The sequence below is a fragment of the Sturnira hondurensis genome, unplaced genomic scaffold (assembly GCF_014824575.4).
Source record: "Sturnira hondurensis isolate 20B ecotype Veracruz unplaced genomic scaffold, ASM1482457v3 Scaffold0014430, whole genome shotgun sequence".
Taxonomy (NCBI): domain Eukaryota; kingdom Metazoa; phylum Chordata; class Mammalia; order Chiroptera; family Phyllostomidae; genus Sturnira; species Sturnira hondurensis.
This window is the reverse complement of record NW_028087061.1, coordinates 659,686-685,470: the sequence shown is the minus strand read 5'-3', so window position 1 is coordinate 685,470 and position 25,785 is coordinate 659,686. Positions and strand designations below refer to the sequence as shown.

The 25,785-nt window shown below is 35.9% G+C and overlaps 1 protein-coding gene and 1 non-coding gene across 3 annotated transcripts in view; one reads left to right on the top strand and one right to left on the bottom strand.

The window, feature by feature from the left end:
• The window catches only part of ZFAND3 (zinc finger AN1-type containing 3), a 336,794-nt gene that overhangs the window by 199,082 nt on the left and 111,927 nt on the right, over nucleotides 1-25,785 (top strand). The gene's annotated exons all lie outside the window — the stretch shown is intronic.
• LOC118998994 (small nucleolar RNA SNORA38) lies at nucleotides 17,136-17,270 on the bottom strand. Its single transcript, XR_005069012.1, has one exon. It is a non-coding gene; the product is annotated as a small nucleolar RNA SNORA38 (small nucleolar RNA).

The window sequence follows — 25,785 nt, the reverse complement described above, 5'->3', positions numbered from 1 at the left end:
TCATTCAAGAACCCATTTTCATAGAATCTTTCAAGTCCTTCTCAAAAAACAATGACAACAACAAAAAAACACCAAGATATGGAGATACCTTTTTCCAAGGGTAACTTTTCCTTTTGTGAGTATATTTTAGGCAGCAGTTTGCCCTTCTAAAGGTACCTCTTTTTAATAGAGCATTTTTAATAGAATATATTGTTTAGCTGCCTTGGAATTAAGTCTATAAAATATTAATGAATGTACTAAAGCTTGAAAAACCCAGTGGTGTGTGTAACTTATCTAGCTTTCAGTAGCTCAGAGAGAGTAGAAAGGAATCAAAGCAAAATTTTAAAGAAAAACTGTTTTTCATGGCTGGCTGCCCCAGTAGGTATAAAATATTAATATTTGTACAAAAGGCTGTTGCTCTCAGCGGAGTTTTGAAACCAGTCTGGGTGTCTTAGGTGGGTGGGAGGTGTATGGTAGGGTGAGTGGAAGACTGACTGCCTCAGCGAAACATCTCTGGGAGCCTTCAGCTGCAGTCCAAGGCAGGAACACAGCTTATCTCATCTGAGCTGACCCTGCTGTGGGGCCTCGTTTTTGTTGTCTCTGTAATTCATTCAGGCCTCTTGTGTCAAAGAATAGGAAGGCATTGCTTTTCAGGCTTAAAGGTGGTTAACCCAGGTTCCCCAGGACATTCTTTGTTCTCCCCAAGTTGTCAGTCGTTTGGGAGAACACATTTGCTACCAGAAGGTTTGGAAATTGGCTTCAGGTTTTTATTTCATAGAGGTGTGTAAGTAAGCCTCTCTGTAAGTCAGTATCCCAGAAATACCCTAAAACCTAGGAACAAGTCTGTCTCTTCCTTTCCCTTTCTGTTTTGTATTTTGTGCCTCCTACTGAAATTCAGACTTAAGAACGCATAGTCATATAGCATACTTTCACAAGATAAACAATGTATGTGAGTTAGAAAACATAGGTCTCTGGCCTCAATTATAAATTTTGAGTTAGGTTTGTAGAACCTAAATGCCTGTGTGATATGTATTAAGAGGGTTTCAGGTAAACATTGAACCAAATTTTCTGTATTGTATTACAATTAAAAATATTTCTCTCCCTTTATCTTTTTTTGAGTCATCTCTTGCTAACTGCAGTGTACTATAATTTCAATGTACAGTGGTCTGTATTCCAAGCTTACATTTTTTTTGTTGAGTCAAGATGTCTTTTTTCCAAGTTAATTTCCTTAGACAAATGCATATCTGCTTGATTAGGTTCAGAAGGTGGTGTCCCATTGCAGCTAAAGCTTGTCTGAAGAAAGACTATGATAGTAAAGAATTTTATTGACTTCTTTTTAACAGTATGGCAACAAAATAAGGTTGAAGTTAATGTGCCAGCAAGTAAATTCCAAGTTGCAGCTTTCTACTCTGCTGTGGGATCTTGGCCTGGCATCTGGTTTATCACGGATAGATTTCATATATTCTGTATAGAATTCCATTGTGTAGTATAACTAGATGACTTGACTTTTTTCCTTTATGAAGAAAGCATGGAGCAGAATAACCTACTCCATATCAAGCTCTTATTTTCTGCTTGTAAGCAGTTGTTTTATTGACCTCTGATTAGATGTATTTTCAGTGAGATTGACCTTGATTCTTATCACAGACACATTTGTTTCTCTTGACCAACCTGATTAAGCCTTACTGAATAACAGCTCATGGAGTAACTGGGAAGTCAGTAGGACTCAAATCTTCAGTTTTGGGCCTGGCTGGCTATTCCAATGTTATCTGAACTCCTACCTTGAAAAAAACTAGGGTTAGTAGAAGAAGCTATGAGGGATCTGTCAGCCTTCTTTACCCATCTTCTTTAAAACAGTATAGTTTTTAAAATGTTTGTAAGAGTTTCCATCAAGATATATCCACAAACTATTTGCATGTGGGTGGCCCTCTTTCTTACTGCTGATCTAAGGTTACCCAAGCTGACAATCATCCTTTAAGCTGATTGTACAAATTCTCAGCCTCTGGATCTCAGGAAGGGTAGCAATTCTAATTTTACCTTTTGCTGTCACTTCTATTAGTTCCTTTGTTACTAATATTAACAAGCAAAACTTTAAATGTGACTGTCATAAAATGTGTGTGTTGTGGTTTCTTTTTTAAAAGATTTTATTTTTAAAGAGAGGGGATGGGAGGGAGGAAGAAAAACATTGATATATGAGGGAAACATTGATCGATTGCCTCTCACATGTGTCCCATGTGGGGAACCAGGCCCGCAACCCAGGCATGTGCCATGACCAGGAATTGAACTCTTCACCAGTGCCCAACCAAGCCACATTGGTCAGGGCTTCTTGTGGTTAACTTACGATTAAAGTATTCATTTGGATATAATACCAGTGAAACAACACTTACAGGTTGTACTTGGCTATAATGTCAAGCTATAACCAAAGTAAGAATTCATATCTAAAGTGCACAAAGAATACCTACATATTAATTTTTTAAATAAAAGATACTTCTCCCCCTTTAAAAAACTCTGTAGTAAATAGGCAAAAATTTGGCATTTTATAAAAATGGATATCCCGCTGGTCAGTAAACATGAAAAAATAGTTACAAATTCTAATGATTGGGGAAGTACAAAGAAAATATGAAGTGTTGGTGAGGCTATAGGGCAATAGCAATCATTATGCATTTCTATTTGGAGGGTGAAGTTTTTGCCATATCTTTTACATGTGCTGTAATACACAGATAAGTTGCTGTTATTTTTGTTTTAATGAGTCACAGATGAAGGCAAATAAATGTAAGGAAAACATTGTTCATATTTACCTTGAATTATTCTACATTTAGTGTTCTTCATTTCTGTGTATAGATTTAAGTTTCTATCTAGTATCAATTTTCTTCTATTTGAAGAACTTGCTTTAACATTACTTGTTATATAGGTCTGCTGACAATAAAATCTTCAACTTTTTTTTGTGTGTATGNGTTTTAATGAGTCACAGATGAAGGCAAATAAATGTAAGGAAAACATTGTTCATATTTACCTTGAATTATTCTACATTTAGTGTTCTTCATTTCTGTGTATAGATTTAAGTTTCTATCTAGTATCAATTTTCTTCTATTTGAAGAACTTGCTTTAACATTACTTGTTATATAGGTCTGCTGACAATAAAATCTTCAACTTTTTTTTTGTGTGTATGTATATCTGAGAAGGTTTTTATTTACCCTTAATTTTAAAAATATATTTATATTTTATATAATATATTTATTTTATATAATACATATTTAAAATATATATTTACATATAAGATAATATGCACCCCTATATTCATTGCAGCATTATTTTAAATAGCCAAGATATTGAGAACAACTCGTGTCCATCTGTAGATGAAGAAACTTATATACATAAACATACAGGAATAATATTCAGTCACAAAAAAAAAGAAGAAAATTTGCTATTTGTGCCATGGATGAACCTAGAGGGTATTATGCTAAGGGAACTAATTCAGGTGGGAGAAAAAAACCTTTATATCCTCACTTATATACGTGGGATCTTTACAAAAAAATAGACTTACAGATACAGAGAATTGACAGGTGGTTGCCAGAGGTGGGAGGGGGCTGGGCACATTGAGTGAAGGGGATCAAAAAAGTTACAGGCTTCCAGTTATAAATAAGTCATGGGGATATAATGTATATAACATGACCATAGTTAATAATTCCATAATTGTATATTGAAAGTTGCTAAGAGAGTATATTTTGGAAATCCTAATCACAAAAAAATTTAAGATTATAGGTGTTAACTAGACTTGGGGTGATCATTTCATGATAATATATGAATATTGAATCCATAATAACTAATGAAACTAATACAGTGTTATACGTCAGTTATACCTCAATATTATAAAATAAAGAGGAAAATATAAGGAACTGTTCTAACCTTCCAAAATGTAATCTTGGAATACAGACCACTGTACATTGAAATTATAGTACACTGCAGTTATCAAGAGATAACTTGGAAAAAAGACCATTCTAAATTTAATACTAAAGGAAAAAAACCCAGTAAGAAAAAGAGTGAAGAATTCAGTAGCATAAACATTCTTGATGGCTTGTAGAGAAACTTATAAGCATTTTAAGAGTAAATGTCAAATTGAAAAGAGATAACAGCAACATATATGGCAAAAGGTGACTCTTTTTTTAGAAGAAAGGTCTTTAAATTTTTTATTTATTTTTGAGAGAGGGAGAAACATTGATTTGTTGTTCCACTTATTTATGCATTCATTGGTTGATTTTTTTTTATCCCCACCTGAGGACATGCGTACTGATTTTAGAGGGAGGGACAAGGAAGGAGAGAAGCATCAGTGTGAGAAACATTGATTGGTTGCCTCATAAATGTGCCAATTGGGGATCAAACCCACAATCTAGGCATTTGCCCTGACTAGGAATTGAACCCATGACCTTTTTGGTTTATGGAATGATGCTCCAACTGAGCCACACTGAGCCAAACTGAGCCAAGGCCATGGGTTGACTCTTGTATGTGCCCTGACCAGGGGTTGAACCTGCAACTGTGGTGTATTGGGATGATGCTCTAACGAACTGGGCTACTCAGCCAGGGTGGCAAAGGCTTACTTTTGTTACTGTATAGTAAGCTCTCCTTTGTTAGAAAAGACAGATGTCCAACAGAAAACCTGGGTAGGAACATGAACATGAAACTTAAAAAGAAGTGCAAATGCCCAACAAATACATGAAAATAACATACAATACTGCTAATAATAAAATAAATAAAGTAACATTAATCACTATAAATTGGTAGGCTCAATTTTTGAAATGATGGACCTATTAGTATTTGCAAGAGTTTGCACTTATATGTGGAAGAGTATATTATACTAAGAAGCAATGGATATCAAAATCATTTCAAAAATATCTAGCCATTTACCTAGTCATTCTTTTTAGTTTATTTAAAGAAATAGAGATGCTTTATTGTATTCGAAGAAATAGAGATGCTTAAGATTTTGGTATGAGGCATTTATTATAGTTTTATTTATAAAAATTAGAAAATATTTTCCCTGGATATAGAATTTGGGGTTGACTGGGGGTTTTTTTGTTTGTTTGTTTTTTTCCTTTTCAGAACTTTAAACATGCTCTGTTTGCTTCTGGCTTTCATAGTTTCAGATGTGAAGGTCTGCTGAAGTTCTTTTCAGTAGTACTTTTTCCCCTAGCTGTCCTCAATATTGTATCTTTTTTTGTTTTATATTCTTCATGAGTTGAAAGCATACAGTTCTTGTCCTTTTCCATCTGGCTTGTTTCACTTAGCGTAGTAATCTCAAGGTCCATCCATGTTGTTGCAAATGCCAATATTTCATCTTTTTTATGATTGAGTAGAATTCTGTTGTATATATCCCACATCTTTTTTATTCATCTGATGGTGGACCCTTATGTGGTTTCCATGTGTTGGCTGTTCTCATAATGGAGATAGGGGTACATATATGTTTCTGTATTAACAAAACAAAAAAAGTAACAAATGAACTAACAAAGCAAACAGTAGCCCATAGATGCAACAGAATGGTGATCACCAGCTCTCTGGTGAATCACCAGAGAATATTAAATATGGAGTATTTAAATATTAAATAAGGTGAATATTAAATATGGAGTATTTAATCCACACCAGTGCTTATAGTAAAATGAATTCTGTGAAAGTAGAGAGAATTGGGTAACAACCATAGTAAAACTGCTAAAAACTAAAGTATTCGGAGAAAAGGACACATTTCTTTGAAAGAAGCAATACTAAGACCAAATAGCCCAGTTCAGCAGGAACAGTGAAATCCAGAAGGCAGTGGGATGGCTTCTTTTAAAGGTTAGTAGGAAAATAATTGTCAAATTAATTAAAACACAGAGAAAATGTCCTTCAGAAATAAAAGTGAGAACACATTTTCATGAAAACAAAAACCAAGGGATGCTGTCATCTGAAAATCTGCATTTCAGATCTGCATTGAAAGGGTAATACATCTGCAGATCTGCATTGAAAGAGTACTAAAACAGCCCTGGCTGATGTGGTTCAGTGGATTGAGTGCTGGCCTGTGAACCAAAAGGTCGCTGGTTCAATTCCCAGTCAGGGCACATGGCTGGGTTGCAGGCCAGGTCTCCAGTTGGGGACATGTGAGAGGCAATCACACATTGATGTTTCTCTTCTTGTTTTCCCTCCCTTCCCCATTTTCTAAAAACAAAAGTTTAAAAAAATAGAAGAGTACTAAAGAAACAAAAACCCTCTCGGCAGAAGGGGAAAAATGCTGGTAAAGAAAAAATGATCAACAAGCGATGAAATAAAATTACTGTGACTTAATTTAAATGAATATTGACTATGAAAATTTATCAATTCCATTGTCTTCTGGAGTTTAAAATAGAAGTTGAACCAAAATGGAAGGCAACAATTAAAGGAAGAAGAACGTTAATTGGTGTAAATCTGCTGAGGCATTAGTGGTATCTGAAATAAGGTAAAAAAAATCATTTGAACAAGAATGTGAAAGCTTAAGGACACAAAGGAAAAAACTGCCTTCCTCAAGGTTATGTAGCTGGGATGGAACCCAGATTGGTCTATAACCAAGTTTCTGCTTTTTTTTTTTTTTCACTTGATGATGTTTTTGTTTCTTTTCCATTCTTGGGCTATCACCTGTTTCTTCCTTGTTTGCATCCTGTCTTTTCCCTTAAAACAATATATACTTATTCTGTTATTATGTACTTGCATTTCACTACAGCTTTTGTTCACTTCCTGTGTAGCTACCTTAATACATAACACAGTTTCATGTTCATCTTCCATAAAGAAGACGTCTTTCTAGTGACTCCACTAAGCTCAGCCCTATTTTTTCTTACCTTGCTCTTCTGGAAAGGAAAAATTCTCCCTAGCATGTTTAATCCTGTCCTCAGTTCAAGCTCTACTGGCAAACCTGTCTCAGTTTTGAATTTTTCCTTGGTGCGAGTAAAGTGCTCAGACTTTGGAATTCAACAGATGTGTATCCTGACTGCCACTTTCCAGCTCTGTGACTCTGACCAAATTTCCCAGCTGTCGTGAGTCTCAGTTTCTCCATCTGTAAATGAAGTTGATTAAGCTACTTCAAAAGGTTGTTGTTTAATTGAAATAACACCTAATGCCCAATAGAGTTCCTAGTTAGGCATTTTAATACATTTTAATATATCTCCTTTGTTATAAATACATAATTGTAATCTATTAATGGTTTTGTATCCTGTATTATTTGACATAGCATGTCATGACCATTTATCTATGGAAATATGATAATCCTAATAATGTTGTTACAGATCATGTGGTAATATAATCAATATAATTATAATACTTCTACTTTATAGCAAAAATAATAATCTTTGAAAATATTTTTAATTGTATAATGATTCATGCTTTTATGTTTGTACTTTAATCATTTTTTTATTGAGCATATCAACTGTTTTAAAGTTTCACTAATAGAAATAATCCTGTGGAAAATATCTTGTGAAGTCTTTGAGTTGATGAAGTTGTATCAGAAATACCATTTGGGTTCTGCTCAGTGGTCATGGAGATATGGTAGGAAGGACCATTAAGTGATAGAGCAAGTATAGGGAAGGAACATGGACCTTACTGTCCAGAAGTGAAAAAAACTCTGAGCACCTACTTCCTTTAAAATGTACTGAAGAAATACTGGGGAAGACAGAGTCTAGATTATTTTCGAAAGATGTTTGATGAATATCTGCATCTCTTTTAAAAGCTACAATTAAGGACAACTGAGACAAGTTGCTTAGGTAATAACTGGAGGACAATGGTGACTAAGCAAAGCCCAAAGGAGTCCGACTTAGTTTAGCTTGAGTGTACTTGCAAAGTTGGAACTATGTCTTATCTAGAATCTAGCAAACTTCTTTGCTTATAATTAGCATCTGGTTGATTTAAAACATGTGTTCTGAATTGATTTATTACTATGTATTCAAATCTAGGACCTGCAAAGTAAAGATCAGACGTGGTTTTGTGACTGAATTTACTACGCAGAGCTCATGTTGCTGCTCTGTATAAAACCATAAGTCTTGGTTGTCTTCCCCAAATTCCAATACAAAAGCTGTTATGTTATAGTTAGTTTGTTGGCAAAAATGTATTTTGGTATAAAGCTAATAAGGGAAGCTTATTGAAAAGATATGGAAACCTGGTAGCTGAAAAATTTGAACACTTTAGCCAAAATTTTTGCAGGTGAACCCTTATCTCCTAAAGTAGATTCCTTTTTATCGAATTTATTGGGGTGACAGTAGTTAACAAAATTACACAGGTTTCAGGTGCACAATCCTACAACATATCATCTGTACACTGTATTGTGTTCACCACCGAAGTCAAGTCTCTGTCACCATTTATCCCCCCCATACCCTCCTGCACCTTCCCTACTCCCTCCCCCCGTAATCACCACACTGTTGTCCATGTCCATGACTTTTTTTTCTTTTTTGTTCAATCCTTCTATCCCTCCTACCCAGCACCTTTCCTTCTCACTTGACAGCTGTCAGCCTCCTCTCTCTGAGTCTGTGTCTTTTTCTTGTTAGTTCATTAGATTACGCATATGATAGAAATCTTACGGTACTTGTCTTCCTCTGACTGGCTTAGTTCACTTACCATAATGCTCTGCAGGTCTATCCATGATGTGGCAAAAAGTAAGATTTCCTTCTTTTTTATGGTTCAGTAGTATCCACTCATCTACAAATTCTGGCTGTTGTAAATAATGCTGCAGTGGACATAGGGGTGCATATATTCTTTCGAATTAGTGTTTTGGGTTTCTTTAAGTGAATTCCCAGAAGTGGAATCCCTGGGTCATAAGGCAGTTCCATTTTTAATTTTTTGAGGTAACTCTGTACTGTGCCGCAGTAGCTGCACCAGTCTGTATTCCCACTAACAGTGTATGGGGATTCCCTTTTCCCTTCATTCTTGCCAGCACTTGTTTGTAGATTTCTTTGAAGGTAGTCATTCTGACAGGTGTGAAGTGACATCTCATTGTGGTTTTAATTTGCGTTGCTCTGATTATTAGTGATGTTGAGCATCTTTTCATATGTCTATTGGCCATCTGTATATCCTCTTTGGAAAAATGTCTATTCAGGTCCTTTGCCCATGTTTTTGGATTTTTTGTTGTTGTTGAATTTTATAATTTCTTTATAAATTGTGGATATTAACTCCTCATTTGATGTATAATTGGTGAATATGTTATCCCATTCGGTGGGTTGTCTTTATAGTTTGTTGATGGTTTCCTTTGCTGTTCAAAAACTTTTTAGTTTGATGTAGTCCCATTTGTTTTTTCTTTTGTTGCCCTCGCCCAAGAAGATACAGTACATCAGAAAAATATACGAGAAATGTCCAAGATTTTACTGCCTGTATTTTCTTTTAGGGTTTTTATGGCTTTGACTAACATTTGTGTGTTTAGTCCATTTTGAATTTATTCTTGTGTATGGTGTAAGAAGATGGTCTAGTTTCATATTTTTGTATATACCAGTCTGGTATTCCCAACATCATTTATGAATAGACTGTCTTTACCCATTATATGTTTTTGCCTCTACTGTCAAATATAAATCAACTCTTAAGGTGTGGGTTTATTCCTGGGCTCTGTATTCTGTTCCATTGATCTATATGCCTGTTCTTGTACCACTACCATGCTGATGTGATCACTGTGGCCTTGTTATATAGTTTGATATCAGATAGCATGATTCTTCAAACTTTGTTCTTCCTTCTCAAAATCATTGTTGCTATTTGGGGTCTTTTGTGGTTCCAGATAAATTTTGGAGATATGTGTCCTAGTTCTGTGAAATATGTCATTGGCATCTTGAGAGGAATTACATTGAATCTATAGATTGTTTTGGTTAGTATGGACATTTTAATGATTTTAATTCTTCTCATCCATGAACATGGTATGTGTTTCCACCTATTTGTATCTTCTTCAGCATCTTAGAATTTTCCAAGTATAGGTCTTTTATATCCTTGGTTAAATTTATTCCTAATATTTTATTCTTTTTGAAGCAGTTGTGAACGGGATTGCTTTCTTAGTTTCCCTTTCTGGCAGTTCATTATCAGTATATAAAAATGCAACTGATTTCTGGATATTTATTTTGTGTCCTGCTACTTTACTGAATTTATTTTTAGAAGTTTTTTGGTGGACTATTTAGGGTTCTCTAAGAGTATCATGTAGTCTACAAATGATGGTAGTTTCACGTTTCCCCTTCTAATTTGGATGTCTTTTTTATCTTCCTGTTGTCTGATTGCTGTGGCTAGGACTTCCAGTACTATGTTGCATAAGAGTGGTGAAGGCAGTCATCTCTGCCTTGTCTGATCTTAAGGGAAATGCTTATATTTTACCTTTTGAGTATGATGTTGGCTGTGGGTTTGTCATGGATGGCTTTTATTACATTGAGGTATGTTCTCTCTATTCTCACTTTGCTGAGAATTTTTATCATAAAAGCATTTTATCAAATGCTTTTTTAAACATCTGTTGATATGATCATGTGCTTTTATCCTTCCTTTTGTTTATGTAGTATATCACATTTATTGATTTGCGGATATTGTATCAATCTTACATCCTCAGAATAAATTCCATGCATAAATGGCCAATAGTAACCAAGACTGAATTACAACAGGAGGACTCAACCTACGCAAGAGACATTCCTAGAGCACATAGCTCAGTTGATCAAGGGGACTGATCTACTGGACTCCAACAGGACACCTACTACATAAGGCACCCTATGAAGACTAAGATTCATAGTGGATCTATCTAATACATAGAAACAAATGTAAAGAGGCAGCCAAAATGGGGAGCAAAGAAACAGGCCCCAAGTGAGAGAACAGAAGAATCCCCAGAAAAAGAGCTAAATGCAATGGAGGCAAGTGATTTATCAGATAGAGAGTTCAAAGTAGTGGTTATAAGGATGCTCAACTGCATGAAAAAAGGACATAGGAACCATAAAAATGACCAGTCAGAAATAAAGAATATCATATCTGAAATGAAGAATCCAGTGGGTGGAATAAACACTCTAGTTTGGATTAAGCAGAAAATTGAATCAGCAATCTGGGCCACAAGGTAGGAAAAACACCCAGAGTAGCAAAAAGAAAAAAGAATTTTTGAAAATGAGGGTAGTTTAAAGGACCTTTGGGACAACACGAAGAGTAAGAACATCCACATCATAGGGGTACCATGAGAGTAGATTCCTGAGATCTAAGTTTGAAATAATTTATTTAGATACAAAAAGATAGGAAAGAGCTTAGCTTTGCTTTTGTTTCTCTTTATAGAAACTGAACTTTATATAGATAGATTCTATAATGAGAAAAGGGACTTAGAATTCAGCGATAGAAATTATCTGTCCAATTTTACTAGTCTTAAATGTTGTTAAAGGTGGAGATTTTGCTTTTTGTGTAAGTCAAGTTGAAATGTTTTGCTACCTGGAGTGGATGTCATTGCACCAGCCATTTGTTTGATCTAGATATGGAACTTGCATTTATTGCAGTGGGCCTCTCCTTCCCTCATTGTGAGACCAAGTTTGTCATTTGTAGGAGGCTCACGGGAATGGTGTACAGGTTTGCTTTAACCAGGCAATTCTGTGAGCATGTGTGTGACAGCCAGTAGTTTAAAGCAGTAATTCAGCTCTGTCTGGAAGGATTATTTACCTTTCCATTTACCCACGTGTCTCTATTTATACTGAATTTTACCTGTCAATCCAGAGTTAGTTTTCTGTGGTAGTACACTGTACTCATTATATAGTTAGCAACCATGACTTGAGTTAAATTCCTTTCATTTTGTATTTTACTGATAGTCAGGAACCATGTAGATTTTTACACTTTCTCTAGAAGTCTTTTAGGGATGGCTCAGTCAGTCACAGGACAGCTCTGAAACAAATGTCATGACATTCATTCATCTAATGGCATTTGGCAAAATAATTAAAATGAATAGGTTTAGATATTTATAGGTTTAGATATTTAAGCAAACAGTTAAGTTTTTTGTTTAAATATCCTACCTCTACTTACTGTTTCAAAATAAATTTTATTCTTCGATTGACTTAAATTCTAGGGTTAAAAGAACTTCCAATGAGAGAGTATTATGCATTGATCTCCTAAACCGTGCTTTGTATTAAAGCATTAATACAAAGTTGGCCTTTTTACTGGTGTAGTGGTTTCCTCAGCTTGTTAAAACAAATTTGAACTTACCAGTCATGTTTTATATTCAATTTCAGCTTTTGTATGAACTCAGATGTGCCAAACTGCATTTCTTCAGTGTTTTTATTTAGTGAAATGAACCAGTCTCTCCCCTTCTTCTTTGAATGAAGCTGTAAAAGCTTCCTCACCACTACCCCAGCCTGTATGAGAAATGGAATGTTAAAATACAAGAAAGTAATGCAAATGAGAAAGGGGAAAGTCCATTGAGATTGGTCTAATAGACTCTTACTAAGTCTGCTTTGATGAAAGGCCACCCAATACATTATAATGTGTTGGCCCTTCTCTAGTTATTTTACTAGGGGAAAAAAAGTATTTTGTGTTTCTACTTCAATGGGCAAGGAACATCTAAAAAGAAATACTGCAAAGCCAGCAGAGGGAGCATATCCTTTGTCTGTTGAGTTATATTGAAAGAAAAATGCTGTATCTTTTTAACGACTGTTGACCAAAACAGCTAAAAATAAGCAAGATAATTTTTCCAATGTGATTTCAAAATTGATATTAGTAAAACTAGAGAAAAAAAAGATTCTCTGTCAAAATCTGATAATGGGTCTTCTCCCCAAATACAGATGTCAGGTATATGGAAAATTATCAGTTCTAAAGGATGGTTCTCAAAAACAGAATGACTTTAGTAGGCATTTAAAAGAGTTAACCTAAATTTTTTAAAAAAGAAGAATTGAACAACCAACAAGAATTGTCATTTATCTGGGGTTTTATTTTACAGTTAAAACATTTAATTTGATAGATACAACTGTGTTAATATTGCTTCCTAAAAATATTTTTTAAAAGCATTATACAGTAATGACCTGTGTTGAACTTGCATGGGTTTGTTTGTTTGCAGAAGCTATGGAATAGAAGACAAGATTGAAAGGGATTGGTGACAGTAGTCTAAATACTGGACCATAGGAATTTACAGGTTGGATGAGGACTTAAGACTGGGAAGAAACTAATGATCATTTAAGAGGAACTGGGGAAGAAAAGCAACAATTGTAGGAATAAAGGAAAGGAGTACAGACTATGAAAGTAAAGTAGACTGTGGTCAGAGTATGACCTAGTGAGTTACAGATTTTCTGAAATGGGTTGTTTGGAGTCCTCAGGGTCATTATTACCTTGGAAGTAGTTAACTGAAGAAGAAGGGTGATAAATTGTCATTAGAAATGAGGTGAAGGCCCTCGTGACATCTGTGTTGGAGAGGTTGTCTGCAGGATAAGGGTGAGGATAGCAGTTCCTGTTTATTGGATTTGTTATATCCTAGGGAACTGTTCATTGTGCCTTAACATGTAATAACAAAGTCAGATTGGACCCTAAACACAACTTCTCTAGCCCTAGAATTAGTTTCAATATAGAAAGATAAGAAATAGCCCATTTTTTTTTCTCAGAAATTTCAGACTGTTCATTATGTTTTAAGAAGTAATCAAGGCAAGTTAAATGGGAATCAGGTTGTGCCGAGACAACACACAAAGAGGCATCAAGGTTCCTCTGTTGACCTTTAGAACATGCAGGAGGAGTCATCCCTTTTTGAGTGGTGAGGACTTTCTTTTTTTTATTTGATCTGCACAGCCAGGAAAATCACCATTTGCAAATTTTGTAAGTCTCAAGATTTGTAGTTCACAAACAAATGAACTGTAAAAGCCTTTAAGACAGACTATGCCCAAGAATTTTTTAACTTTATATGATATTTCTTACTGGTATCTAAAGTAATTTTCCTAACTGCTACAGGAAACTAACCATTGGAAACTTTTAACAATCATTTTACTCCTCTCCTCTTAAAAAGGAATAGAACATTCTTTTCTTGCTTAAGAAATTCTTACTTTAAACCAGTTTTGCAATTTATTTTTTATTATGCTTTGTTTCAGAGTGGGTTGATTACTTAAATTTAGAGCACATATATCTTCTCAGAGGGTAATGGTTCAGAGTGAATACTAAAAATTAGAATTTAAATTCACTTAATTATTAAAGGTCACTTTTTGCTTAGATATAACCAAATATAAATTGTGATGGATATTTCATAGAACCAATTTAAGTAAATGTTTTCTACATGTGATTAGAGGCACCATAATCTTTATAGGTGTTCTCTTATTTAGGTTTGGAACTTCCTATTAAATATACAGGGTTGTTGGTGGGATGGGTTGCTTTTTATCTGCTTCATGTTAGTAAGTAGAATTGAGTGGAAATTAAATTTTTACACCTCCTGAGCCTAGTGTAGAGTAGATTTTACATTGACCTTTGGAGTTCTTAAATATAGGTCATCTTTTCTTTTTTTGGTGTTTTCTTGACACTTTGATACATGGGGTTTTGTACATGCATGAAAGCTGTCCCTTTTTCTTGGTGAACTACAACTGAGATGAAGTATATAACTCATGAGCAGAAAAAACTAAAATGCTTTGCTTGAGAAGACATCTTCACATGTGACATTCTAAACCTTCCATTATGTTTGCTTACTTTGCAATCTCATTTTCAAAATATATGATTATAACCAGGGCAGTTTTGAAACCTTTTTAACAAAGGATCTCTTCCTTCTGCTGCCTAAATTTTGCTTATTTGGGCTATGTTTTATGGTTTCTAAACAATCATGGTAATACATGGTTGGATATGTATGTCCAGCATTTAAGTGATGGTTTATTTTACCTTTGAAACCCTTAAAAATAATTCTCAAAAAGTGAGAAGGTGATACATCTTTAATGTAACCACTTTCTGAGTTTTTAGTAATATGTATATGTAGGCACAGGCAGAACAGTAAACTAATGTTGCTTAATTAGTATATGAGAGTTCCTCACTAACATAATTTTTGTAAAAATTACTGCATTTTCTTTTTCTGTAATACAAATTGTTGGGTCATTTCAGAACAGAGAAGGCACACTAGAAATCTAAAAAAGGTACAGATTCTGTCATATGTATGTTTTAATTTTCTAGAAATGGTTCAGAGTGGGAATTTCTGGAATGGCTATATGATAAGGTTAGTAGACATTCTTCCCAGTGAAACAGCCATCTACTGAAAATCATTTAAAATTTTTTTAAATCTCTGGATATTGTCCTAAGGGCACATAGCAAGTAGAGAAACGCCTATTCAATAAAATCTAAATCTTGGCAAGAACCTGTGTGGTGTTTGAGTCACAACCTGCACCTTTTCACTCTCTCTCCCAGCACCATGTGACAGAAAGTCCACTTCGGGTTTGTGTGACCAAGAGTACAGAGCCCTTTCTTCCCCCAACTCTGAGCTGGGGATACAGTGTCACTCTTCCTCCAGCCCTACTGCAAAAACACTTTTGTGGACATGGGTAGCTGAGGGGACTGGTGATTCCTTCCATGATGCAGCTCTCACTCATACAGCAGAAAAGACTCAACTTCAGGCATAACAAGCCAGAGATACTGGACCTGTGATTGTACTTTCCCCAGTTAGCTCATAGGGCTGAGGTTCTATACCAGGAAAAGGAAGCCAAGGTGAACCCAGGGAGTCGGCTTTGAGAGAGGTGAGCTGTTGTCCTGACCCTCAGTACCTGTGTGGTGGTAGAGGCTCTGCTTTGGGCAGTGGGGATGTGGGAGGAATGGTGAAGACACTGACTTTATTTGGAACAAAGCCTAGAGAAGTTCAAGTCTAAGAGGAAACGTAGCTCTGTGATACTAGTAATGAAAAGCAAAACTATACAGCAGCCAGATATTGAACAGAACCAAGGAAAAAGATAGCCAAAAAGAGCCTTCCTGGGATCACAGCCATACCTTCAAATCTGGAAAGCTGTGGGCATGCACTAGGCAGTACCCACTCAGGAGCAATTTGAGCAAGATGTGGAATGGACTTGAAAGCATTTTCCAAGCCACAAACAGATTCATCGGTAAAATGACTCAAGGGGCTTAAACACAACCTATGAACAAACATGACTAAAAATAACTTATTCTGACCCAGGAGGGATTGCTAGAAAGCCAGGTTTAACAGTAAAATCACATTCCACAGTCGCGTCTGGTGGTATGGAAGATTGTGTGCAAGCTCAGTGCTGTACCCTCTTGAGTAGTGACCAGAGAGAAGAGAGCCTCCAAGCTTCTAATCTCTGGCTGAGTGTGGGATAAAATCATAAATTCCTTGAAAAGTGAAAAGTTTCCAAGCCACACACACATTCAACAGTAAGGGGTGAAAAATCTAACTGGGTATGGAGACTTAAGTTACAACCTTTGATCAGTATGTGCATATGTATGGCCCAGGAGTGACACCTAGAGATGTAGGCTAATAGATGTAAAACAAGGGAGAAAAGTCTGAGCAAGGGTATCAGAGGCTACAATCTGCAGGGGAAATAGACCCCACAAAATTAGTCTAACCAGGCCTCTCAACAAATAACCAACCGGCCAAACAACAAGCCTCCCATTGAAGGGGAGGGTAAGTAATCAGAGTTGGTACAATATATTATCTAAAACATCCAGTTTTCAACAAAAAGTGACAAGACATGCAAAGAAATGGGAAATATGACTATACATAGGAAAAAAGGTGGGCAATAGAAACTGTCTTTTAGGGGGCCCAGGTATTAGACTTAGATAAGAATTTCAAATTATGTTTTAAAATTGTGTAAGTATACATATATTTAAAGGAAGGCATGATTACAATGACTCTGAATCAAACAGAGAACATCAATAAATAGAAATTATAAAAAAGGAGCCAAGTAGAAATGGAGACTTTAGAAGCTAAGTTGGTAAGCAAACTTTAACATGTAATGGTAAATATATGACTATATTTTTAAAAGGTAAACTATATGATAGTATATCCAGAAACTATGAAATCAGAGTTCAGTTTCTATACAGTGTCTATTCTTGGGCAGACAACACTTGTTCCATTTAATTCGTCTCGTTTTGTAAGACACCAAGTTGCTTCAAAGGTTATGTAAAACATAATGTGCTTTTTGTCTAAGGAGCAGAATCTTTACTTTAGTCACAAACTCTACTAACCCAACATAATTTTTTTCTTTTTATTTGGGCTACTCAATCTTCTTTTATTTATTTTTTAATCTCTATGTGGGGTGGTTGATCTTGAGCCTGCAGGGAAGGGAGTAAGCTGATCCCAGATTTCTCCAAGTCCAATTTGTTTGCTTCCAATTCTTATGTGTCTAAAGACAGGGAACCACAGACACACCTTTGTAGGAGGATTGGCTACTCATTCTTTTAGGGAACAAAGAGTAGGGATCCCATGGCCATTTCTAGCTTATAACCCCTTACAGGGCTGTAAAGGTAATGGGTAAGCACATACAACATAAAATATCAGGAAATCAGTAGAAAATGTTTTTAGATTATCTGAATGATAGCCAGGCCTTGCTGTAGCCCTCCTCTTGTGATCTTCCTCATGTCTGGCACAGTCTAGCCATTTGGGGTTCAGCAGAATAGAATTTTTGGCAAGGCTGTTTTGATGAGTAGAACTTGCCTCCCAGAATGCCAGTAAACACTATTTCTGGCTATACTGTCATCTCAGATTTATCAAATCCTGAACTGTAATGTTCTGATCAGGATAAGCATGGTTGGACTACTCCAGCTGATAAAAAAGTATAGGCATATTTATAATGCAGATATACATGATAAGTAAGACTTGAAAATATTTTTCCCTCTCTGCCCTGGTATCATACACAAATTGTATCAAGCACATTTATCCTTAAATAAGTATAACAACTTACATTCTTGTCTAGGTTGACCCAATATTCATTTGTCTCCAGGAAGAATTTGGAGTATGTTGCAGTTCAAATTTTTGGTTCTTAAAAATGTTACGGTGCTAATTTAACAAGCTATATAACTACTAACCCATCACCATTTTAAAGGTAGATGCATAAATAACTTCTTGATAAAAATGTTTTCACAGTCAGTTGCCCAGGTCATTAGGTGATGTTGACAATGTAATTAATTGAAAGGCATCAGCTAATAGGTGAAAGGTGTATATGCTTTTTAAAAAATGTTTTTTTAATTGATTATGCTATTATAGTTTTCCCAATTTTCCTCCTCCACCCTGCTTTCCCAACCCTCCAGCATCCCCCCATCTTAGTTCATGTCCATGGGTTGTACATATAAAGTTCTTTGAGTCCTCTGTTTCCTATACCATTTTTTATCTCTCCCCGTCTATTTTATGCCTATCACTTATGCTTCTTTTTCCCTGTACCTTTTCTCCCCTATTCCCCTCCTCCCTCTTCCCACTGAACTCCCTCTGGGTAATGTCCATTTCTCTGATTCTGTTCCTGTTCTGGTGGTTTGCTTAGTTTTTGATCTCATTGTTTTTCTTTTCTTTTCCATTCATTTGTTAATAGTTGCAAGTTTGTTGTCATTTTATTCATATATTTTTTAATCTTCTTTTTCTTAGATAAGTCCCTTTAATATTTCATATAATAAGGACTTGGTGATGCTGAACTCCTTTAACTTGACCTTACCTGGGAAGCACTTTATCTGCCTTTTCATTCTAAATGAAAGCTTTGCTGAATAGAGTAATCTTGGATGTAGGCCCTTGCCTTTCATTACTTGGAATACTTCTTTTCAGCCCCTTCTTGCCTGTAAGGTTTCTTTTGAGAAATCAGCTGATAGCCTTATGGGAAGTCCTTTGTAGGTAACTGTCTCCTTTTCTCTTGCTGCTTTTAGGATTTTCTCTTTGTCTTTAATCTTGGGTAATGTAATTCTGATGTGCCTTGGTGTGTTCCTCCTTGGGTCAAACTTCAGGGACTCTCTGGGCTTCCTAGACTTCCTGGAAGTCTATTTCCTTTGCCAGACTGGGGAAGTTTTCCTTCATTATTTGTTCAAATAAGTTTTCAATGTCTTGCTGTTGTTGTTCTCCTTCTCGCACCCCTATAATTAGGATATTGGAATATTTCAGGTTGTCCCAGAGAATCTTCAGCCTCTCTTCATTTTTTTTGGATTGTTGTTTCTTCATTCTCTTCCAGTTGGGTGTTCATTTCTTCCTTTTGTTCCAAATCATTGCTTTGAATCCTCGTTTCCTTTTTGTCACTGTTGGTTCCCTGAATATTTTGCCTTATTTCATTTCGGATATCTTTCATTTGTTCTTTTATTTTTCAACCAAGCTCAATCAGTTCTCTGAGCAGTTTGATTATCAGGGATTTAAATTCTCCATCAGATAGGTTGGCAATCTCCTCATTGCTTAATTCTGAGGTTTTGCTGTGCTCTTTCATTTGAGCCATACATCTTTGTCTTGGTGCACCTGATAAGTTGTTAGGGGCGGGGCCTTAGGTATTCACCCAGACAGGGCCAACCCTCTTTGCTGTGCTGCCTCTGGGGGAGGGGCCAGAGAGGGAACAGTGCAACTTGCCTGCTTGTCTCTAGTGCGCTTTCCAACAGACTGTCGTGTCAGACTGGACATATCTTCCACCGAGGCAACCCCAACCTTAGCCCACATTCAGCTCTGAGTCTCAGTTTCCTTCTTAAGTTAGTCCCTCCTGTCCAGCTCTGCGGACCTCCACTGTCAGCCCTGCCCCTCAGCCACCTCCCACGTTTTTTTCTGAATCACCTTCGTGTCTGCCTGATGAGTCCAGTTGTTTTGGTTGATTTTTTTCTTTAACTCCTTGATTGTCAGAGTTCCATGAAGTTTGATTTTCTGGAGTTTTTGGTTGTTTATTGGTTTTAGATTGGCTATCCTCCTTTTGGTTTTGCAAGGAAGCAAAGGGTTTCTACCTATTGCCTCCATCTTGGCTGGAATTCTGAAAGGAATATATGCTTTAATGTAGATCAAGGATACATTTATCCCCAGAACTGGGGCATGGTAGCACTTCCATTGGGGAAGAGCCACACAAGGCACCCCATCATGGTTAGTACTCCATAATTAAGATGAGAACTCTTCGGGTCCTTTAAAAAACTTTTAAGGGAAATATGACAATTTTTTTGTTTGTCCTCATTGTGTCACATCAGGAGGCATGTGATTAAGGTGGTTATCCCTGGGTCTCTTCGCTATACAGTCAATTTCCTGTAATTAAAAAGAATTTTGGGGGCGGTGTTTTGAGACTATACAAATATCCTGTTCCTATTAAGAATTTCACCTACTAGTTTAAGCATCCATTGATGATTTTTATTAATTATATAGTTTCTTCTGCATTTATTTGCTTTCTACTGTAACAAGTTTTCACTTCTGTCCCATTTTAAAAACTGTATCAGTATGAACCTATGAATGTCTGTCTTTCTTAGTATGTTATAATCTATTACTATCATTTTTTTGATGCTCAAATTGCCCCAGATTCGGCCTGTGTATCCCTTCAAGTTGATTTCTGTGTCTTTTTGTGTCACCATTTAAATATTCTCTCTCTCTCTCTCTCTCTCTCACACAAACACACACACACACACACACACACACACCTCTTTTTATACTTGTTTTTCTTAAAACAATTTTCAGAGTGGAATTGTTGGATTAAAAAGTATGCACATTTTGCCCTGGTCGATGCGGCTTGGTTGGTTGGAGCATTGTCCCATACACTGAAAGGTTGTGGGTTTGAGTCCTGGTCAGGGCACATACCTAGATTGCAGGCTCTGTCCCCAGTCAAGGTGAGTATGGGAGGCAGGCAATCGATATTTCTGTCTGTCTGTCTGTCTGTCTGTCTCGCTCTCTCTCTGTTGCTTTGCCTCTCTTTCCCTCTCTCTCTTTTTCTCTCTCCCTGTCTCTCTCTCTTCCTTCTTCTCTAAAAGCAATGAAAAGATGTCCTCCCTCAGGTGAGGATTTTTTTATAAAAGTATGCGCCTTTCAAATAATGTATGGACTAAAGAAATCACACCTGTGGCCCGTTTAAGGTGGTTAGGAGGTATGCTCATTTAAATTTTTGGTATTTCTTGTGCTGCTTTGTAAGAAGCATAAAGAGATTGTGATTACTGGATTTCAGCTACAATAAATGTCTAAAAGAAAGGGAGATGAAGATAAAGTAGGGATTATCTTTCAGTGCCATTAGGACTAATAGTTCACAACCTTTAGAGTTTTGTTTTTTTTTTAAGATTTTACTGACTTATTTTTAGACAGAGGGGAAAGGGAGGAGAAAAACAGGGAGAGAAACATCAGTGTGTGGTTGCTTCTCACATGCCCCTTGATGAGGACCTGGCCCGCAACCCAGGCATGTGCCCTGAATGGGAATTGAACCAGCGACCCTTTGCTTTGCAGTCCGGCGTTCACTCCACTGAGCCACGCCAGCCAGGGCCCTTTAGGGTTTTTTTAAGAACAGATGATGAACAGTGTATAATTTATATTAAATAACAAAAACCTACTTGGGAAAGTTACAGAGTAGCATCAATAGTGCATTTCCCTTCTAGAGTCATACATTTTTGTGTTTCCCATTTGAACTCTTAGTGCAGTGATGAAGATACCTAGAACAAGTCAATTTCTTTTCTTCTTTGTACCTCAGTTTACTCATATATAAAATGAAGATACATTAGGTCATTGGTAAGATATATTAGGTCAATACTGATGACCTAATATATTTGACCTATTATTTTTGCTACATCCTACAATAAGAAATACATTCTTACATTGCAATCTAAAATATTTTCAAAAATATCTTTGCATACATATATGCGTGCATAATATATATGTGTGTGTGTGTGTGTATCAAACAAAGTCAGTTTTTTAAAACAAAATTTAACCTTGCTGTCTGCAGTGCACTCTATTTTTCTATTCTCTTTAAAATTTGAGAGGTACTTTTAAAATTGTTTTTACATCAAAAATGTTGTAGTACACTATTTCTAAAAGCTCATCAAGCTCCAAATTTACATGATAATATTCTATAAAAGTCTTTTAAAATTAGAAGATAAAAATTAAAGAATTTGGAACAAGGTCTGTCATAGGAGTACTCACAAAGAACAGCATCTGTTGTGTTGATAGTTGTAGGCAGTTTAACAAGTAGTTCAATCAGTATCTAATTAAGAGTTTTTAATCTGTCCCTCCGATTATAATCAGTGCTAGTATAGGCCAATTTTGTAATTCCCCCTCCCCCCCTTAAAATGACCCTCTGCACTGCCCCACCCCCCTGCTTTGCATTCATAGCTATATACTAAGTACTATCTACTCTTTTTTTCTGACCTTGACCAATTGAATACTTAGTGGAAAAGATTGATTTAAAAAATATTGCTGACTTTAATTTGCTTGAAAATAAGGCTAATCCCTACTCTTTTTGAAATGTACTTTCAAGGAAACACTGTTATCTGTGCAAATAAGGTTGTCTGTAATGTTCTTCCTATATAAAGTGAATAAAATTGAAAGCAAAAGCTTGTCCTTGAACTATCTGGAAGAATTTGAGCTCCTGAGTGGTAGCACCACAGTTCACTCTTGACTAGATATGCCAGCATCTCTAATGCTCAGCAAGAACTTGGCTGAAGAGACTAATTTTCCTTGTCATTCTCAGTTTTAGTTTTTAGCAAAAAAGATGAATTTAACATCAGTCAAATTCATAAACACAATATTAAAACAGAAGTTGGCAACGTGCTTCAGTTTTCCTTGTCATGCTAGCCTTTTCCCTTGGAGTTTGCACTAGTGTTACATATAGAAACCAAGTGAAATAGTAAATCACGAAATGGGAGCTTTGTGGCTGGTTGTGGCTGGGAGATGCTTGTGCTTTTGATAAAGTATGTTTGAAGATGCAAAAGTAATTACTCTTTTCAGAGCGGATCTTTTAGGTTTGTACGATTCATGCTGAAATAATCGAAGTGTGAACTGCAAGGGAAATTGTTGTCCTGCTTTGGCAGTGTTGGCCCTCGTTTCCTAAGCGCATCCTGTGTTCATTTTTGTTTGTCTATTACTTTTCAGCTTCTCAGTTTTAGAGGTAGTATTTAGACTTGGTGTGTCTCACCTTGAAGCCTGTTTGGTTCTGTTTAGTTGATATTTCTTTGGCATGCATTATTTGCCCTGAAAGGTAAAATGAAAAATAAAATCTATTAACCCTGATCTCCTCATACAGAAGTTCTAATGCATTTTATGTAGAATTTTATTCCAATTTTGATACATATTTCCCAGTAATTTTTTCCTTTTGGTTGATTAGTAACTTTCACTTTACTATAGATATACTGCTTTTTTTGGACTATAAGATGTGCACCACCACCCCCCTCCCCCGCCATCAGGGAGGAAATGGAAATGTGTGTTATAGTCCAAATGTAGCTTACCTGGCTTGCTGTGTGTGTGGGGGGGTGGGGGGTGGCCTATGTTATTAAATATTTTACCGCTTTTTAAAATTTTGCTTCAAAATTTTTTTCCTATTTTTCTCCTCTAAAAGCTAGATGTGTTTTATGGTCTGGTGCATCTTATGGTCTGAAGACTTTGGTAGGCATAAATATATGTTTTTTATAAATGTTTGAAATCCCAATATAAAACAATGAGATTGTGATATTTAGTTTAATTTAATTATCACCACTTCTTTCCTCCAAAATGATAGTTTAGTAAAACAGAACAGAATATAGTAAGCTTTTCCTTTTTAAAATGAAATCAGGACAAAGGAAAAATTCAGATTGATTAGTAAGATGAAGACAAGGGGAATTTAATTTGAACACCAACTCATGCCATAAACAGCTGTATACTTCTGAAAGACAGTGCAGACTGAGATCTGAGATTTTTAGGAGTCAAAGCAAAAGCGGAAGTGTAAATGTTTAAAGGGTTGACATCCTGTGAGCTCTAAAGTGGATAGTGAGAATAGTAGTGGACAGTGATCTCAGCAACAACCCTTCAAAATACATTTCACATGGCTGTTTCTTATACCATCCCTCAGTAGAAGCCAAGAGCATTATCTATGAAAGGTGAGTTCCAGGGTGACAATACATCTCGTTTTCCTTTTTCTCATTGGTCAGAATTAATGATAAATATAATTTCTCAGTCTAATGCAAGATGGAAATGCAGTTAACTGTCTAAATTAGAAGTTATAAAGGGTTTGATTTACAAATCCTCTTGTTGGGCTCCCTAGAATAAGAGTAAGGGGCAATTAGTTGTGTCTACATAGAATAGCAACACTTAATTGTTTGGTACTAATACAGATTAAGGAGGAATCTGTATCACATACTATTAAACATCATTTTAAAATAGACAACTTCTTCCTCTTCATCCTGTTCAAAACACATTTACTCATATTGCAAGTTAAATAAAAAGCAAATTCCCAAATGAAAAAATATTATTTTAAAAAATATTTCATTTATCTATTTTTAGAGAGGGGGGAAGGAAGGGAGAGAGGGAGAGAAACATCAATGTGTGGTTGCCTCTTACATGCCCCCCACTGGGGACCCAGCCCGCAACCCAGGAATGTGCCGTGACTGGGAATCGAACCAGTGACCCTTTGGTTCACAGACTGGCATATTCAATCCACTGAGCCACACTAGCCAGGGCAAATGGGCAAATGTTTTTAAATGGATGTTAGATATACATGTTTCACCTGTCTTAAACTAATTTTAGACAAAAACAGATTGAATTATTTAGTTTATATAAGACAGTTGGTTTCTAAGAAGGACTTTCTAATAACTTTTTATTTTGATAGGAAGCTGTAAATATTCAGAATATTGACATTGTCCACTTGAGAATCAGGAGTGAGCCTGAGTTGTAGTCATTAAAAGAGGAATAAAATAAACATAGCATGGCTTCATTAATTCAAAACAGAATTTTGAATTAGAGTCATACTATTTTGTAGTTTATAAAGAGCAGGATTTATAGTTGCCTAGAAATTGTAGTTTTTTTTTCAGGTAAGATGTTATTTTCAGTAAACTAGCATCAGCCTAATACAGTTTTATTGTAATTCATATACCTAGATTTTCATAATGCAGTAATAGCACTTAAGAGAGCCTGGTAGAAAGTTCAGATTATTTTCCCCACCCACACTGTCTAGTAATCAGCAGCTGAGAGCATCAGTTAGGAATATTGTACTGATCTGGTACAATTGACCCTTGAACAGTGCGGGGGTTGGGGTGCCAATCTCCTATGCCAGTGATTTTTCAACCTTTTTCACCTCATGGCACACATAAACTAATAACTAAAATTCTGTGGCACACTAAAAATATATTTGTTTGCTTATCTGACCAAAAAATTGGTATAATTTTGATTCATTCACTCTGGCTGGCTGCTGTCATTTTATTATTATTATTTTTAATTTGACAGTCTAAGGGAGAAAGGTCAGTGCCTCCTGACAGAATAGCCAGGTGTTGCATGTTTTAAAAATTCTTGTAGCACATGGGTTGAATATTATTGCCCTATGCCACTAAAAATTGACTTCCCAAGTATTAACTACAAATAGCTTACTGTTGATTGGAAGCCTTAATAATAACATAAAGTTGATGAACATGTATTCTTACAATAAAGTAAGCTAGAGAAAAGAAACTGTTAAAATCATAAGGAAGAGAACATACATTAACAGTATTTGTTGAAAAAAATTCATGTATAACTTAACCTGCACAGTTTTAATCCATGTTGTTCAAGGGTCAGCTGTATTATAAAATCGATGTATATAGTAATGGTCAAATGTTAAAGACCTGACTTCTTTCAAGCCCAATCTAATTTCTTTTAAACCTTTTTGGTCTGTGATACCTTTCAGAATATAATATCTAAATTCTGTGAGGGGGGGAAATGGGCCTGTATGCATATACAATATTGCATATAGTTCCATAATGTTAACCTAGAATTATACAGGGATATTGTAGGTTTCACTCCAGAGCACTGCAACAAAGCAAATATTTCAATAA